This window comes from Drosophila biarmipes, chromosome 2R, assembly GCF_025231255.1.
Source record: "Drosophila biarmipes strain raj3 chromosome 2R, RU_DBia_V1.1, whole genome shotgun sequence".
Lineage (NCBI taxonomy): Eukaryota > Metazoa > Arthropoda > Insecta > Diptera > Drosophilidae > Drosophila > Drosophila biarmipes.
The window spans coordinates 16,974,224-16,987,838 of record NC_066615.1 but is presented as its reverse complement, the minus strand read 5'-3'; the positions used below and the strand labels follow the sequence as shown (position 1 = coordinate 16,987,838).

The 13,615-nt window shown below is 39.5% G+C and overlaps 1 protein-coding gene across 1 annotated transcript in view; it reads right to left on the bottom strand.

Annotated features, from left to right (window-relative positions):
* LOC108036346 (uncharacterized) overlaps window positions 1-12,835 on the bottom strand; it is a 30,017-nt gene extending 17,182 nt beyond the window's left edge. The window contains exon 1 of the mRNA XM_017112418.3: window positions 11,978-12,835. The gene's annotated coding sequence lies outside the window, so the exon portion shown is untranslated. The remainder of the gene's footprint in view (window positions 1-11,977) is intronic.
* Window positions 12,836-13,615: the final 780 nt, after the last annotated feature.

Below are 13,615 nucleotides of genomic sequence, written 5' to 3'. Positions count from 1 at the left end.
CCGAAATTACAAAAGAAATTCTATTTAAAAATGTGTAGGTTTCATTACTAATAGTTAAAATTTAATAACTGACTTGTTCATAGTACATTGTAAATTAAAGGTATACGAGAATTCATAATTCATTCATAAGTTTTAAAAATTGTGTACCAATTTATAACAATATTAAAAATCTCTTCTTTAAATGGTTCAGTCTTCGATTCAAGTCGGAAAAGTTTGGTTATCAGAAAGTTGTCACTTCTTGATGGAAATTTTCAAGAAGGAAATGTTCTTAAAACTGTTTTTCTAGCGATGGTAAGCACAATAAAGGTATGGATTTCTAATAGTTTACTTCGTATATCTAGTGGGTAGCCTACATTTTTAAATTCAGAAAGTGGCTATTTAAAATGCTGCATGTTTGTTTTAGAGAGGGCTTTTTGTTAACAACAAAAAAGCAGGAGCTTGCACAACTTAACGCTCCGGTGTTTACGGCTCTTTGGCAGCGGCGCCGCGAATGCATCCGCTTTGGCCAACTGGAGCTGTGAGCTGAGACTGCAACTGCAAGTGGAAGTGGAAGTGGAACTGGAACTGGTTTGGCGCTGGCAAAGAATCCACTTCGTGGCCACGATGCAGTCGGGCTGATGTTGAGGCAAGCGTTTTTGCCTCGCTCATGACTTTGCATTAATTAGCCAAAAAGGGTTTTGCGCAATTGCATAATTTTTCTGCAACGCGTGTTGGGCCCCTCCTCCACCCCCTCGTTGGCCATAATTTATGGTAACGTGGCTAAATGCCAACCGATAGCACACCCCCGAAACCGATGATGATGCACCCAAGTACCAAAGTACCCAAGTACCCCCGTAACCAAATGCATTTACGTGAAAGCGGCGACTGAGTGGCTCAGATGGGCAGTTAGGTGTGTGATCGATAGATAAGTGCAGCGTGCTGACAGCTTCATCATCGCCGCCAAAGCCCAAAGTGGCCGGTTGGCTCATCGCCGGGGAATAGGTTCCGTGTTATCTGGCCAAAGAGCTGACGGGGCTGCCGTTTCTGCCTGTTGTGCGGTTTCAGCCCCACTCGCCGGTGTGGCAATCTGCGATTTTTATGCCACACAGAGTGCATACCTCGCGGAAGGCATTAAACGATGCAGCCCACCCGTCGATAGCTCAAATTATTGCCTACCTATGCAAGCTGGCCAATTGCCGATGATTCCAAAATATAATTACTAGTGGGTGTACAACGAAAGTGCCACTTTTGCTTATGGCCTATTTTCCCAATTGACGGTATGCACTATCTGGCATGGGAAGCACTGGGAGTGCAAAATCAGCTTATCTTACAAGGCAGCCGATTGAAGAAGAATCATGTTATACCTCACAGAATCAAAACCACTTAAAAACAAAAATATACAAATAAAATTAAATTTAAATATTACTTTCTCTGATTTTCATTACTTCAAATGAATCCCCAGAAGGTCTATAACTTAAAGACATAACTAAGAAATAGGTTCTTCCGAAAAGGGTACTATTTTTTTTGTAATACCTCGAACCATTGAAAACCCTATAATTTAGGTAACTACACTTCCAGCGAATACCATAATGGGGCTATCGAATCTGATGGGTTTTCTCTACAACTTTGCGGTTGACTTGGCCGCCATCACTTCAAGGGACTGGTGAGGCGCCGCGATTGACGGATTTCTGTGCCAACAGTCGCCGTAATTGCGGCGATAATAATAATAATGGTGGTGGATTAATCGCCGATCGTGTTACCATATGCCATATGCCATGCCGCTGCCGTTGTCGTTGCTGATGACATGCCGCATGCCACATGCACAAGTGTGCCATGGTCAAGACGCAGTGACAAATGCTCGAGCACTGTTCTCTTGGCTAAGTGACAACTCAAAGTTACTTTGTCGTCTGCCAAAGCAAACAAAAAAAAACTCGCATGGAAAAACATGGATATAAACATGAATAACAGTTGGCAACTTCAAACGCTTAGCTGGTTTCCGTTGCATCCACTAATCACGGCATGTGTAGCACATCTTGGCGATAAGCCCATCAAACTGGAGCAGTCCATCACATCCGAGGAGCTTGAGGTCTTCCATTCACCTGCTGTTTGTTCAGTCGCAGCTTGTTAAATGCAAATGTTGCATAACCCTTGAGTAAAGAACGAGCGCACACCTCCTACGAGTTATTGTCTAAAAATTACAATCGATTTTCGACGGGCTCTTCTTCTGTTGGCTGGCCAAACAATCGACTGCTGAAGTGACCGCCACTTGAGTTATGGAAATGAGAACTGCGAATAAAAATACTGGGCACGGAGACGTGAGGGTTTTATTTATAGTTTGCTCTTCAATCAGAATGCCTGCGGTGGCTTTTGATATTTTAATGAGTCAATTGCCGCGGCCCGTCAATGTGCCAGTCTAAAATCGGCATCGGAATCAGATTCGGCGACTAAAATCGAATGCGTTGCCAAGCGATGCCCCCGCCTTGACTTATTTGCCATGAATTCATCACTGCGGACGGGCAAAAAACAAAAGACTTAAGCGACAAACCACGATTGCCCAAGAAAAGGCCGCCAATTCAATCCAATCCGAAAAGAAATCTCCGCACAAATGCTGCCGATGTAAAAACCGCAACACAAAATCTGCATTGTTTTCCAGCCGCATTGCAAAATTGCGTTTTTGTTGCTAATTTACACTGCCCTACAGGGCAAAACATTGCAACAAGCAACTCGCAACATCGGCGGGCAACACCTTCTTTTTTCCCCTTTTATTTGCGGCAACATCAAACTGCATTTGCACAAACTAAAAGCAGAAGACATGGCTTAAACGTGTTTTAGCCAAAATGCCCATCGAGGTTTTTGCAGCCTGAAGAGGCAACTGCTGGATTTCCCTTTTAATTCCATTGAATTTAAAAGTTGCTTCTTCAAATGGAAAAACAGTCCATAATTTAAAAGGAATAAAGTATCTTCTTCAATAGTAAAAAAAAAAATTAGAAGGCTGTATAAAATGAAGATGGGATATTTTATAAACGAGTGTTTATTTGCTGTCTTGATCTAATATAGTGCTTTAAAAAGCACCTAAAAAATATTAAAATTGATGTAATTTTAAAACTAATTACAAATACTAATAATACTAAATAATTAAAAATATATTATCTTATGGTTGGGATACTATAGTTATATAAAAGTTTATTGGCACATTTAAGATGCAACCTTAAACCCACAAACTTGGTATTTTAACAATGTTTTAAGATTTAAGTACAATTTATAAGCCATTGAAGCCGAAGGTTTAAAACATTGTGTTAACAAGAGTTGTACTTAAGTCTCAGCATTGAGCCAACAAGTTTTGTTTCTTAAAACTATATTTTTTAAGATTTTTTTCCGGGCCCCAAGACCAACAATTCAAACCTTAATCTTCCAAGAGCTCCTGAAGATTGGCACCGAGCATTCGGTGGGTCAAAGGTCTTCTCTGGTTGTTTATTTGCACTTGCAAGACAAGGCGATTATATCAGAGCAGTTGGCAGACAATTCATTTTCATTGGGTCAAATTTAGTATGATTGCTTAGTGAAAAAAGTACCAGCATATCAGCTTAATCTTTTGAAGGGGAAATAAAATAAAAGCCTCCCAGCTCTAACAACCAAATTAAGCAAGACCTGCGTTCGACTTTTAGGGTGCTTTAAGCCCTACATTATATTATTTTAAGATACTTAACGCCCAACCTCTCATTATGTCCGAGGCTGTTAACCATTCTCTGTGGAAAGGTGGTGGCTTTTCGAACGTTCACGGCTCGTTGCACCACCCACTCCACTGCGGCACCACCCAAACGCCCCACCACCCACTGCCCCACTGTCAACTGTCGCCGTTTGTCATTGAGGCTGGTGCCGCCGACTGACGCAAAACCTCTAATTAGTTGGTCTCAAAGAGACATTTTGCAACGATGATTACGGCGAGCTGGTGGCAATTAATGCGCCTGCACTCGCCGCTCTGAACTGAACCCATAATTGCGTTTTTAGCGCGATAAAAACGCACTGGGTTAATGCTAATTGCCAACGCATTAGCCTCTGGTATATACTTCTTCTTTTTCCCAGCTCTTGGAAGTCATCTAATTAGGGTCTTTACCTCAGATCGGCGGGACTTTAGAAAGCCTGCAGCTGGCATTCAACTACAAGTCATACGAATCAAAGAGCCAGTGGGAAGAATTGTTGCCCAGGTGATTTGTATTTTTGCAGGGAAATATTTTTCAGATAAACTGCATTCGGTTCTACACAGAGAGAAGTGAAAGGGGGAGTTTGTGTTCTTCTGAAAAATAATATTTTAGCTGGTTGAACTCTTTAGATTCATGAACACTATATGTCATTATAGCAAACCTCCTGTTATTATAGAATAAAGATCATTTGAAACGAAAAAATCAAACTGAAGCAATAAACCACATCACAAAAAAATCTAAAATAAATAAAGTAATTCAAAAATAGTTCAAAAATGTTGGGATATTTTACGAAAGAAAGTATTTATCATTACTTCCTATAAAATATGGATAAATATATTTTGATAATATATATATATTCTATTCATGAATCCAGTTTCCTTTATTTTTTCCAATTACTCTTGGTATTTAATACTTTTTTAAGTTAAAGGCAACGTCTTAAGTCATTCTATATGAACATTTATAAATTATGTAACAAAGAACCCTCCAAACTTGTTAGTTTCGCTTCTTATCACACCGCTAAACTATTCATATATTCCCCTGACTTAATAGTTAGTAATTACCTCGGTAGCTTCTGCATCCCAAGTCATTCTGAATTACTTCATATAGTATTTAAAGCCTCTTACACAACGGCACGTGCTGATTGATTGTTAATGAATCCCCCGACGAGTCCCTTGGCTCGCCGGAGGGCTATTATTAAAGTGTGATTTATCCAAGTGTGAGCCATCAAATCGGCGTGCATAAATTAGATAACCGCCGCCACCTCCCGGGCCCAAGTAAATAAGTTATAAAATATAACGAGCATAATTAAGTGCAAGCTCTGGGAGCTGCCATCGTCCGTTGGCCGGCTGGTCTTCTGGCCAATAAATCGCCACTGGCAGCCGACTCGTGGTGCTGCTGGCCAGACATTATGTAAATGGCCCGGAGCCACTTGGCCAGTTTCTTTGAGCCGGAGACGGTGTGCAGTTTCCGATCGATCGGGCTCCATTAGAACGCTGCCTGGCCCGTTGACAAAAGATAGCGCCGAGGGTCGTCAATTTATGCTAAGCCGAACCTTGCCCTTGGAGCCTCAAATATCATACTCGGCGCAGTTCCGTTCATCATCGGATGCTCAAAGAAATCGTCTTGTCAATGAGTGCACCGGGCGAAAAGGGGGTATAGGTTTTAGCAACTGTTGGGTTACTTTTGAAAGTGATTTTTCACGATGTAAAATACAAAAGAGTTTTATTGCGAGACTATTAATTGCTTTCTTTATAATTCAAAAATACTTTAATTCGAAACTTTTAATTTTATTTGCTATGAAACACAGTGGTATATAGTTTAAAGTATAGTATAGTACTTTTTAATAACATAAGTACAATAGATAAATGTTTTATATTTTTTAAATTATCGTTTGTGCCAGTGTCTTTTTATAGAGGCTTTCAAATATTATTTGTACATTTGTAAACATTTACTATTTATAGTATTTGCCAAATCAATATATAATACTTTCCAAATATTTGAATGTTTCTTTTGTAAATTGGTCAATTATCTCTGCAATTTCCCTCAGTGTAGTGTAATAACCAAGCAGTTTTTTGGACCACTCGATTGTTTTGCCTGGCGGAGAACGCAGCTTTTCAATTAACCTTGCCTGGCCGCATTGACCATCAACGACGCTCCAAAAATCCGGCTAAAGAGCAGAAGCTCCGGCCCCAAAATAGAATGGCCCCAGACATTGGAATCGGCCGAAAAAAACAAGAGCTACAGGCACATTTTTATTGGGCACGAGCGTTGAGTACAAACAAATGCGAGGCAGGGCAGCGGCGATGAACGGCCGCCAATTATGCATGCACATCAAGAGGAACTCGAGTTCGCCGCGGCTGCCAGCACCTGTTCCACGGAACTCCTACTGCCCCCCACTGGAGTTAGTCCCACTGGGGTGCAGTCAAGCGGGAACTAGCCACCTCCCACCACCCACCTTCCAAACAACCTCCCCCAACGCCTACCATTTTCGCCCCTCCTCAGCTATTTTCCCATTGCACTTGCCATTTGGCTTTTCCTTTTGTTTATTCAAAGCCGAGTTGCAGGCCAGCTCGTTTTTGTTGCCCGGTGTTTGGAGTTTATTTTTCCAGCTTTTCTCATTTCCCAACTTTCGCTCTCTGGCAGCCCCGCCAAAATATGTTCACTGGCTTTAATTAAAAATAGAAAAAATAGGTTTGCAAGAATGTTATTAAGCCAAAGAAGAGGGCCAAGAAATATAGAAACTGAGTTTTACAAGGGCTCGGATTTTTTTTCCTGTTCTAAGAGCTTGAAAAAGAACTTCCCACTTTGATTATAAATTCTATAATCTAAAAAAAATTATATAAGGATCTGTAAAGCTGTATAACCACCGTTGTTGGTCAAGTGCTTGTTCAGCTTTTGTATTTTATTAACTTTTGCTTTAATTAATCGTTGTAAAGACCTTTACAGACCGGAACAAAAAAGACCTTTAGTAATGACACGGAAATAAAATAAGGAATTGTTAAAAAATATTATCTAAGGGCTTTTGCAAAGAAACATTATAAAATATAGCCTTTGTTAGTTTAGAGAGAAGATAAAAGGTCCTTCAAATAACCGCTGCCTTTCCAAGCGAATACCATAATTTTCCCACTTTAATTAAAAGCGAAAAAATCAAAATGAAATTGTTAAGCCAAGGAGGAGGGCAAAGGCATATAGACACAAGTTCTTCATAAGTCTTTTTCCATGTTCCTTGCCCTCATGAAAAACATTTACAGCTTAATCCAAATAAACACACAAGCTGGCAGTTTGGCAGGAAAATGAAATTTGAAAAAAATATTAGACAAGCAGATGCATACGAGTATAGTGCGTTTGCATTCGTGGGGCTTAAACTAGTTTTTGCCCTTGCATTTTTTGCGGCGCGTCCGAGAGCCATTGAAAAGGATGTTCAGGGGCTTAAATACTCGGTGGGTTGGCCTGCGAAATGCGAGTTGAACCGGCTTTGCGGCTTGTTGCAGATTGTAGCTGCAGTAGGTGGTATCTGCTGGGTTGTAGGTTGCCGTGTGCCACTTGACGCACTTCGCTGATGGGGGAGTGGGAGTGGCTGAGCACCGACAACTGTGCAAACATGGCGAATAGAACACACTGCCAGCCCTGCTGGGACCCAGAAGGTTTATCATCGTGCCACATGTATGAGCGGACTCAAGGCTTTCCAGCACTCATCAGCTCAACAATAACTCTCGAGCAAGGAATAGACTACCAAAGCACACAATTCTTGGATTTAAGTCACAAAACGCTCCATCTTTCCCTTTCAGTTTGTGCTAAGGATGGATTTCGGTTTGGCCTTGCTAAAAGGTTTCCCTTTTAAGAGGGAAAGAGGGATTTTCCAATTCCATAAAAATGGAGCAAGTAAAATGTTTGCGATCGTTTATTACGCCTTTTCGTTTAAGTTGTTTGTATATTAAAATAAAAAAAATAAATTAATAATTTATTTTTTTATTTTACTTATTATATATTGTCTTTCTTGCGATCTGAAAGGTCTTAATTGCTAGAGCTTTAATTAAATGTTAGCTTATAGTTTTACACTTTAAGTTCGATTTATATATATTAATAATATTTTAAAATTTATGTTTTCACAATTATCCATTTAAGATATTTCCTAAATGTTATCTAGCTGACTTAATTTAATTTTAAGGTACAAAAAAGTGGGTCATTCTATTTGATTTCTAAAGTTTTACTTGTTAACATTGTTAAAAAGCTTAGTATTATTTACAAAACCGAACTTTAAAAAAAAAAGGTGCCCTTTTAAATGAACTAAAAAGCTGGCCAATAAATTGGAATAGGAATTTGCAGAAGATTAGAGCTTAAAACCCCTCCCAATATCAATTTGAGCTTGCTAAATGCGTGTAAAACCTGCAGAAGCATCCAAAATTTATGATGGGCCGCCAAGTTCATTTGAATACACTCATATGCATAATCCATTCGTGAGTCGACCCAGCTGAGCAGCACAGTCAAGGTCAATAGCAGTGGCCAAGTCAGCATTTGACATTTGCTTTTTTGTTGGCATTAACACAATAAAGAGCTGTCATAATTGAATCACAGTAGCAACACACCGGCGGCAACATCGCAGCAGCAACAGCAACAAGTGCGGCGGCAACAAGTGCAATTTATTGACCGCCGAACTGAACTTGAAAGTTGTGCAAGGCAATCCAAGGGGCCGGATGTCCGTGTGGTTGGGCCGAGCGAGAAATGGCCAATTAAGTGGGGAACCCCCGAAACCAGAAACAGAAACCCCATCGATTCGGGGACCGGCCGCCCAATTAGGGGGCATTTGTCTCGCGATGCACTTGCAACGCGAATGCCCCCGTATTTGCATTCGGTTGCCCCTCGACACGTCTACAATCTATGCTAATGTGTGTGTGGAAACGGGTTTATGGCTCTTGGCCAGGCCGAGATCCATTATGATGGAAATCAGCCCCATAATCGTAATAGTGGGTTTCGGGTTCAAGTCTGCGGCTTATGGCTGTGAGCCAAATCGAAAACAATTAAGACCATTTAAATCAATTGAATGCTGATGTATCGATGTCACCGGATGCCCTGAACTTGAAAAATTACCATTTAATTCGCCAGCTCAGTGCGTTTTGTTTTTTCTGCGCTACCCATTGTTAATACGATTTTAATGGCTCCAGATTGCGAACCAATAACCGATCTGAACCCGATCACTCGAATAGCACGGCGAGTGTTTGCTGGAACTTGTTTCTTTTAATTAGTTGACACGCTGCGAACAAAACAGCCCAACAAAAATGAAAAAAAGAAAGGCCAGTATTAATAAGTTATATATTAGCTTCGATCTGCTTTGCTTGGATCAGATCTTCATATCTTACAATCTCCCTGCGGCGGGACATTCTAATAAATGGATCAAACAAGGCATTAACGCGATCGTTTGTCAACAGATATTGATGATATATACTCGCCCGATCCCTACCATGCGTGGGGAGTCAAAGCTCTCGGACCTTTGGCTTTGTTTATTTTTAAAGATTTGTTTAATATTTTATTTTCGGCCGTCCGTGCTAAACGTGTTTCTGGCCATGTTCTATGCACGAGCTTATCACTCTTGGCTGGTTTATCGCTCCTCGCCGCGCCAAGTTCGCTTGAATAATGTCCGAATCTGGCCCGCAGCTAATTCCGGTTCGACGAACCTTTCACTTATTGGAGCTGCGCGAATTCCACAGGTCCACAGTTTCATAGTTCCACAAACTGTTAAATAATCGAGCTGACGTGCCTCGGGGATTTGATCTATTGTCGTCATTTATGGTTGTTTAAGAAAATGGTTGCACCCACATTAAGTGAAACTTTAAAGATATGGTTTGGGAATTGTGGGGTATTTGTGGAGTATTACCTCTATTATTTTATGTTTATTTTTTGTGCGCTTTATTATTTAATATTGCGAATTCTTTGGACTGAGGACACAAGCTGAAAAACATTTTTTTTTTTCTTCAGACGAATGCAAAACAACAGTTATCAAACGTTGGAATTTTAACACAAATTGTGCAGAGCTCAAACCTTACCTACAGAAGTATAAGTTCCAACCGAATTTCAACCGAAAAGCTTTCTGTTTACTGGAGATTTATATTGTTCGATCGGAAAATAGGCGTTTTTGGGGTAATAAATATAAAAGTTCAACTATAAATATAAACTGTTAAAAAATATAACAACAATTTTTTTTGATAAAATTTATAAAGTAGTAACTTGAAAATATTATTATCCTCAGCGCGCTATACCACTCTTGTTATTAAAAATTAATCAATTTCCTCGGAGTATCAAACACAACTTTTATACCCACAAAAACGCACAATTTAAAAGGGAATCTGGTGTTTGTTTTTCCACAAATGTGTGTACACAAGCTTTAACCCCTTGGTGCCCTGAAGCCATGGCAGAGCCCCTGTCTAATCATAAACACATTTTGGCCCACCGCAATTAGTAACTGTGGCTAAGCCGGGCTCCGACTTGCAATGAACAGCCAAAACCGCATAATGAATTTGGAATATTTATTTGCCTACTTTATTAATGTCTGCTCTCGGTTTTCAATATTATATTTATTGAAAATGTGTGGTGTGTGTGTGTTTGTCAATGACCGCATTCGTTCATTAATAATTTAAGTTGGTTGCCTCATTAATTTCGCCAAAGTTGAACCTATGGCAACACCCACAATTGTTGCAAGCCATTCGGTTTTTCTCCTCTATTTATAGACACCATAATTGTGGGAGATGCGCGCAACTGTGTCGCAATCTATATGTAAACTAGCGAGCATATATGTAATATGATTAATTATCGTTTTGGGATGGAACGCTGGAACACATTGCAAACATTCGGGGTGATAATTGAAATGTATGTATTTTCACTGCATCTGGCCTGCACTCACGCCCATGTACCATATAGTGTGATTAAGATTCTAATATCCACGACAGAGGAGAGGCGCTCATCATACAATATTATCTAATTTCAGCTTCGTTTGGGGCGTTTGTTTGGGGCTTTTTATGCATGATTTTATATATGTTTTATCTGTGTTTTCTCATTCATTCAACTGGTTTGGCATCTCTAAGTTTCGTGAAACAAACTCGTTATGAGCTTTCGATCACGCCTAGTCAGGCAATTAATGCACAAATCCTAGTGGGAGTCTCGGGGAAAAGAATTCTGTTGCGACCTAGAATGAATCAATTGGCAGCCAAATTGGGAATGGTTGTGGTTCTGTATAACAATGATTTGCTTCCAGCTGCCAAATTTTGGACACTCAGCAGACCAAAAGTAGGGAATTCGTTGTGACAGGAATTTCTGTTTATGATTAGCCAAAAAGCCGAGACCAAACCGTGCCAAAAACCAATTAAAGGTTTCAGATACAATTAAATCGTCAAGCGGCTGATTTCCCCGAGTGGTTTTGGTGAAGTGCAGCTTTCCGTATTGCGAAATTTAATTTACAACAAATTATGTAAATGCAATTTGTGAATAAATGCAGCGCAATTTCAATTTATTTGCCATTGAAATTGCTGAAATTAAGTGTTTGTTGAGCCGAATACTTTGCAATTAGGAGTGCAAAGAGATTCGAGGGTTGATAGCGGCATTTTCCTTTCTCGAGGGGGGTATATAAACTTTTTGCTGGATTTTGTAGATTGTATTTAGATTTTTAGAATATTTTAAATATAATAAATAGCTTACATAACAACTTAAATTTGTTTCACTTCGTATTTTTGTTTTTTTCCTATTACTTTTTGTCAATGTTTATTAATTTTGTTTAAGACATGATATAGCCTATCTTTAATAGCCTATATAAGCAATAAAATTAAATATCAAAAAAGGTTGAAATAAAAAAATGTGTATAATTATAAATTTAAGTAAATTATATTCTATAAGTGTAATAGAATATGTTTTGATCATCATAAAAATTGTAATGGATAATCATTTCACATATATTAATAACTCTTAATTTTGGAATGTTGTAAGCATAATTTCTACTAAGGAACTTATTTTATTTAGCTGATTATCACCCTAATTGTAGAGTACTTAATTACCCACAGCCTGCATTGTAATTTTGTCCCCTTTTTACGAGGGTCATTAAAAACCCAGGACTAAGTGAAATGGAATAAAAATGGTTTATCGGTTTTAGCCCGCGCCTGGGTTTTCTGTTCTATTTGCTGTTAATCCTTATCTAATTTATGCAAATTCCATATCGGTTTAATGACACAGCCAGCGTCGAATCGCGCACGATTTGCGGCGACTAATTTGTTTAATTGTAATTAGCTGTAATTGGTTTATGTTAATCGCCTCACCTCGCACAGACTTCAACTGCGGATAGAGTTCGTCCCTTGGCCAGAAGTGTCAGCTGCTGCGGTTGTTGCTTTCGGCCGAGTTGCATAAATGCTCAACGCACACACATGGAGATAGAAATTGGTTAGCAACAATTGCATTAATGGGCTTTAATTGCCGAAAACGCACACTGAGAGGCGAAAACTTGACTGCAAACTTGTTCGAAAAAAGTCAAATGGTCAAGCGCTGCCCAGCGGAGTTGATAAAAACAAATTTTGTAAAGTGCCGCCAGTGGGTTTTTTAATTTCTCGAAGCTCTGTCTGTATCGCGGGATTTTATTTTATTTTTTATTTCGTTTTTTTTTTATCTCGTGGGGATACTCAAATATTGCAGCGGCGGGCCAGAAGATGAGCAAAGCGCACGCCAAAAGCCCGACTTATGCAATTTCTTTTTGTTTATTTCCAATTTCTGCCTCGGCACCTTCTTTGGTTTCTTTCCTCACTTTTCTCCGCTATTGTTGTCGAATGCACATTTATTTTTTTACACACACATTTTCGCCGTTTTTCGCTGTTTTTCGCTCTCAAAACGCTTTTGTTTCGCCTTTCTGCAGTCTCGGCTGTTCCAGCCCGAAATTGTGTCAGAATAGCAAAGCTGGAGTGCTTTTTCGGCTGCTGCGGCACTTGTCAGCTCGAGGGGCCTCCTCCGATCGCACGGCGTCTGCGCAGCGGCAACCTGCGACAACCCAGCGACAGCATGCAATGTGCAGCGACAACCAACAACCGCGATCGACAACCGACAACCGACAACGCACAACGAACAACCAAGCCAACAACCGACAACCGACGCGATCGACTGGCTGAAAGAAACTAACTGATCGCTGCGAAGACAAGGCGAAGAGTTTGCCTCAGTCGGTCAGTCGGTTGCTTCTTGTTTTCTGTGTGCGACTGCGACTATATGGGGCTGTTGCTGCGACCACGACAAACGGTATTCGGGTGCTATCCATAGCTAACATACTTTTGGGGCGAACAAGATACATGGATTTCGACCTATGAAGTTCTATCTTTTGCTTTGCACGACTACTCCTATTCCTTCGTTGAACTTTTAAGTATGTTGTACGTGTGACGGCTGGGACTGGGCAGATTATTACCCATTCCCTCTAATTTAAACGTCGAACGGTATTTTCAAAACCTTGAGTAATAAGGATCACTTCGAAAAATTTTAAATACTATTTATTTAATAAAAATATTAAATATTAGCATACAAATTTTTCCTTTATATTAATATTAATAATTAAAAATACTCTTTTCAAAGAAATAAAATCGCAGTGATAAATGCTCGAATGAGAATATGTGTACCATACTTATTCGATATTAACCCAGTTGAAATTGAAACTAAAAAATATGAATACTTGGTAATTAATAGGATCGAAACCCAAAAAGGTCGATTTAAATATATAGAACTTAAAAAATAAAACCACTCAACACTCAATACTATTTTATAAATGACTGAAATCAATATGCCCTCTGCAAGGGTAAAAAAGAATATTTTTCTGTAGAAAACGGACCAAATTAATGGGATTTGTTTGTATTCTTTGTATAACTTAACAAAACAAGCTAAAGTTAAAAAAGTAAGATTGCTAAAAAACTTGAAGATAAATGTCT